This window comes from Macrobrachium rosenbergii, chromosome 23 (assembly GCF_040412425.1).
Source record: "Macrobrachium rosenbergii isolate ZJJX-2024 chromosome 23, ASM4041242v1, whole genome shotgun sequence".
NCBI classification, from domain to species: Eukaryota; Metazoa; Arthropoda; class Malacostraca; order Decapoda; family Palaemonidae; genus Macrobrachium; species Macrobrachium rosenbergii.
The window spans coordinates 4,467,507-4,473,372 of NC_089763.1; the positions used below are offsets into that span (position 1 = coordinate 4,467,507).

The following is a 5,866-nucleotide window of genomic DNA, read 5'->3' on the forward strand; positions in this document are numbered from 1 at the left end:
TATATATATATTATATATATGTATATATATATATATATATATCGTCCTGTATTTGTGTTGTAAACCTTTGAGAGAAGAGATTGAAGTAAACATCTTTGCTTGTTTAGGCCATTGTGAAGTTTATGTAATGTATAAGCAAAGACATACTTATTTTCCAACTGCGCATTTTGTATCCACGATCTTGAGCGTAAAAAACAGAGTTTTATTTAAGATGGCTGCCTCTCATTTATAAACCTGACCGTCTTTCTTTTAGCCTTGAGATTACCTCAGGATCAAGCACGGCACCCAGAACCCGAAAATAAGTACCTTTAGAAGATATTAAGAAGTTGCTGTGAAATGCGTAGACTATGGCAACAACAGAGGAATTATTATGAGGCCGTCGGCTGCCAAAGGTTGGCTTTGACTCGGTCTGTTAATGAGTTGCAGACGTTGTGCATAACGCTTAATGGCGAACTCTTTAGAGAATGCAGTTAGTGTTTTGAAAAAGACTAGCAGTTTTAGATGTTCTTTAAGCAGCAGTGGAATTACAAAGAGACCTTTGCTGATTTAGAGGCATATTATAGATGAAAACCTATAGATTTATAGAGTACCAGATATTAGCTGAAGAGCTAAACGTTTGAAAGGTGTTAGTACTGAGACTGACACTGCATCTGTTTCCAGTAAAGATAAATCAGAAGTGAAGTTACCCAGGTTAGAACTTCCCAAGTATTCTGGTGATTTGACCGAGTGGCAGTCCTTTTCGGAAAGATTTGATGTGTTAGTTGACCAGAGTGAGCTGCAAGTTATTAGCAAGTTTAGTTACTTGCAATCATTACTTCAAGGGGAAGTGCTAATAGTTATTCAGGGTTTAGCACTTACTTCTGCCAACTATAAGGTAGCCTGTGAGCTGTTGAAAGAAATATTTGGTCCTCCAGAAAGAATAATTTTTGCTCATGTTCAAGGTTTAGTGAATGCTTACTTTGCACCCAGAAGTAAGGGAGCTTATGTTGAGTCTTTGTGGAAGTTACAAGACCAGCTGTTGAGGCATGTGAGAAGTTTAGAAGCCCTTGGCATCAGCGGTGACCAGTATGGTCTCGAATTCTGGTTGGAATGGTCCAGGGAAAGTGCAGGCCATGGAAGTGATTCAGAGTGGCTTCCCTGGTTTCAGAAGGATTCAGCGTCATGAAAGGTCTGAAACCTTTAAGGAGTTATCCATGGAGAAGAATGTGCGCCAAGAGGCCGAGAGAAAAAGGGTTAGTTCGGCTTTAGCCTTGCAGACGTCATCCGAGGAGGGTTCCTCATGGTGTGCGTTTTGTCAGAAGCGCCAACCTTCTGAGCAGTGCTGGCAGATATTACGGTTAGACAGCCATAATCGTAAACTTAAAATTCATCAGTTATAACTGTGTTTGAAATGGGACATCTTTCCAGAGATTGCAAAAATGGGACATCTTTCCAGAGATTGCAAAATAAAAATAAGATGTACTCAGTGTACTGGGTTCCATAATGTGTGATTTTGTAATTATGGTAAATCCAGTTGTGAAACTAGTAAATTTCCAATTAAACAAAATACCAGTAATAGGTTAAAAGATCAGGCTAATGTACAACCAAGTGATGCTATCAATACTGGGACTATTAAACATGTTGGCATTTCTCATGACCAAAGACTGAAGAGTACTGTACTGCAGACAGCTAAAGTCAAAGTTCTTACTGGTGGCGAAAAATGTGTTGAGGATGTTGTAATGTTTGATTTAGGAGCAGATAACACCTATGTAAGTCATAACTTTGTTAGAAGAATTAACCGCGTGGTTACATCTACAGTACACTTCATACTCAGCCTTTGGTTACGGAAAATCAAAACATGAGAGAATCAATGTGTATGATGAATTAATCGACACTCAGGGTAATAACCTTTCTGTACTTGCAGTTGAGGTAATGTCCATTTGTCCCCCTTTGAGACGTCAAAAGGACCTGATGAAATTTTCCAGTCCTTTTCACATTTAAAGTTAGCAGAGGACTAGGGTCATGACCGTGATATCACTTTGGATACTTTGATTAGTGTAGATTATTATTGGAGATTTATTAAAGCAAATACTATTGTAAGATTTGAGGATTAACCAGCATTATCAGTACTTTGAACCAGAGGTTCAGGATGTAACAAAATTGTAAGGAATGTATTGGAACTCCTCAGACGATGTGTTTTCATTTAAAGGTCTCAACTTAGGTAGTAATTTTTGAGTTTATTTACACCGTGCGTTTGTTAAGTTTGATTGCTGGATTATTTGATCCACTTGCCTTAATAAGTCCTTTCACCATGTATGTGCAAGTATTGTTTCAAGAGATATGGCATCTAGGACTTAGTTGGGATGAAATTTTACCTCATAATGTGCAACTAAAGTTCCGGGAAAGGATTAATAGTGCTGAGGTTGTTAAAAAATTTGAAGTTGATACATGTTATTTTCCAGGTTTATCTGAGTTCTGTACAAGGTTTGAAAGTACATGCCTTCAGTGATGCATCAGAGAAAGGTTACAGTAGCTGGGTAGCTGTGTGTATCTACATATACCTAAATCTGATAAGGAATTTCATGTATCATTTGTTATTGCTAGAACTAAAGTGGCTCCTATCAAGCGGGTTACCTTGCCTCGGCTGGAACTACTTGGAGCCTTATTGAGTGAGTGGTCGTCTAATTAAGTTTGTGAAATCTGCTTTACACTTGAATGATGGTGTCCAGTTAGTTGCTGGACAGATTCTAGTCTCACTGTCTTGGATAAAGGTTAATCCTACTAAATGGAAAAAATTTGTAGCCAATAGGGCAGTTGAGATTCAAACATTAACATCTCCTAGTGATTGGTTCCATTGCCCTGGAAAAGATAATCCTGCTGATTTGATGACCCGAGGGGTTACTGGTGATCAGTCAATTTCAAACGACATACGGCTTAAAGGTCCCAAATGGTTGTCTACTTCCTCAAACTTGTATGCCAATGCTAGTATTGAGGTTGATGCTAATGGTTTTGTTTTTCCCAATGAAGAATATAAGGGAGGAGGAGTGATTATCAATGTTAATGAAGATGTCAGTTCTATATTTGACTTCAGTAGATGGAGTGATTTTACTAAAGTAATGAACATTGTTGCCTTGGTTATGAGATTCATTAACAACTGAAAACCTAGCGGTGCTAAACTTTCAGGTCCTCTCACTTATAATGAGTTGAGTAATGCAATGGACAAGACTTTTATTTGTGTACAAAGGGAATATTATGAGAAAGAAATTGGTGTTTTGTCTCGAGGAAAACCTCTCCCTAGGAATTCCTCCTTGAGAAAACTTGACCCTCTTCTTGACTGCAAGGGACTATTGAGAATCAATGGTAGATTACAATATTTTGACATGAGTTATGACAGCAAGCACCCCATTATACTTCCTTATTGTCATGTGTCTAAACTTATAGTGCAGTTTCAGCATAAATTTTTGAAGCATTCTGGTGTTCATACTTTCATGTCAACCTTCAGAAACTCTTATTGGCTTATTGGATTAAGGAGACTGGCCAAAAGAGTTTGTAAAGAACGTGTTGCTTGCAAAATATTTTCGACTCTGGGTCATGTAATCAGCCTCCCCCTCCCCTGCCGGTATTGAGAGTTAACAATACGTTCCCCTTTGCCTTAACTGGTCTAGATTATGCAGGCCCTTTGTTTGCCGTTGATCTTCCATTTAAGAAATTGTATATATTATTTACTAGTGCTGATGGCAATGCTCACTGGAGTTAACAGACTCCTCTTTGAACTGAAAGCTGGATTGTATTTAGCCAGACGAGGTCTTCCGTCTGTGATATGCTCAGATAATACTAAAACCCTAATCAGTGTTGCAAGCAAGCTTCAACAATATTTTCTAGTGTTTGGAGTCCCAGCAGTGTAATGAGCCCATTGCTCCCAGATCCCCATGGTGGGGAGGTTGGAAGGAACGTCTTGTGAGGTCAGTGAAGCCTGCTCTAAGGAAATCTCTTGGCAATAAATTCTTAAATAAATTTGAACTTGAAACAACTTTGAAGCAGAAGCTTGCATCAGTTCTAGACCTTTGACTATGTAAATGAAGAACCTGATGTAACTGATCCTTTGACTTCCTCACACTTTCTGATTAGTCGAGTTGCAGAAGCCAGCCTCATGTGTCTGATGAACATGTAAATATCAGTGATAAAGATTTAAGTGAAAGAGAAATTGTTCTGAAAAAGGCGACCTGACAAATTTTGAAAGTGGAGTGATGACTATTTAAGGAATTTACCCCCTACAATAAAGAGCTTTAAACCTAACTGCAATCTGAAGTAAGGTTCTGTTGTTTTGATAAGAGAAGACGATGTTCCTAGAATGAGCTGGCCTGTGGGCATAGCTACTGATTTATTTCCTGGCAGGGACGGTATAGTAAGATGTGTTAATGTAATGAACTATCAAAGGTGTGTTAAAGTTATCTGTTCAAAAGTACATGATTTAGAGATTTTCTATGATGTAAATAATGTTATCGGAAATGCTCAAACTTCTATAGAGAGTCCTATACAAGATAAGAATAAGGATGCTGTTACAGAGACACTGATGAATTCCAAGACTTTTGAAATGCTAGTAAAGTTATCTAAGAGAGGGCTTGTGATGTGCCTCGTACTTACTTGATTTATGAAGTAGAGCCCCAGAAAAAGGTTACTTATGGGTAATGTAAACTCAGTGAACAGTAGTTTATGTTTTTTGTACCATGAGATCTTATTGTATTTGCTCCATTTCTTTTATAGGAGCTTGGGAGCTCCTATGATGGGGAGTATGTTAAGAATATAGTGTAGTCTCTGAGTCTATGTTAGTTTGTTTAGTTACCCCCTACCAATTACGTGCCCGTTTTCTCCTATATGAATTTTGTTTGAGTCATATATATATATATATATATATATATATATATATATATATATATATATATATATATATATATATATATATATATATACCTTCATCTATTTGTGTTGTAAACCTTTGAGAGAAGAGACTGAAGTAAACATCTTTACTTGTTTAGGCCATTGTGAAGTTTATGTAATGTTTAAGCAAAGAAGCACTTATTTTCCAACTGTGCATTTTGTATCCACGATCTTAAGAGTAAAAAAACAGTTTTATTTAAGATGGCTGCCTCTCATTTATAAACCCGACCGTCTTCATTTGAGACTTGAGATTGCCTCAGGATCTACAATATGCATTGCCGTGCATTTGTTAGTAATACGCATTGCTGTATACTGAACTAAAGACACTTAAAACATTGTCCATTATTACTCTGAAGGTATTAAACAAGTCTTCAATTAGTGAAAAAATATGATAAAAAAATATTAGTCTTTATTTCAATCACTTGTAAAAGGATATATAGCCCGTACAGGACTCGAACCTGTGACCTTCAGTAAGTTTCGACCGGAATGCTGACGCTCTACCAACTGAGCTAACGGACATATTGACTTGACAGGGATTAGTAAGGTCAATATTTTCAAGGAAAGAGGTAAAATGTTTATGACTTTGTAACTGCATAAAAAAAAAAGATTTTATCAATTATGAAATCTTTTTTTTAATTAGAAAAGTTTTTCAAAATTAGTATATATACACATATATATATACTATATATATATGTCTATATATAATAATTATCTATTATATATATATAGTAGTATATATATATATATATATATATATATATATATATATATATATATATATATGTATGTATATATATATATGCTATACTCCCTACAACAGATTCACAGCATTTTGTGTAGAAATGTTTACGTAACGTGTCTTTGCAATTTATCGACAGAAAGCATGGTGATTTCCTGACCCGGTACTTCTCCCAACACTCAGCCCACACAGACAACTCGACACTACTCG

The 5,866-nt window shown here is 36.4% G+C and overlaps 1 non-coding gene across 1 annotated transcript; it reads right to left on the reverse strand.

Moving 5' to 3' along the window:
• Window positions 1-5,354: 5,354 nt before the first annotated feature.
• TRNAR-CCG (transfer RNA arginine (anticodon CCG)) lies at window positions 5,355-5,436 on the reverse strand. The gene is given in 2 exon segments: window positions 5,355-5,391; window positions 5,399-5,436. It is a non-coding gene; the product is annotated as a tRNA-Arg (tRNA).
• Window positions 5,437-5,866: the final 430 nt, after the last annotated feature.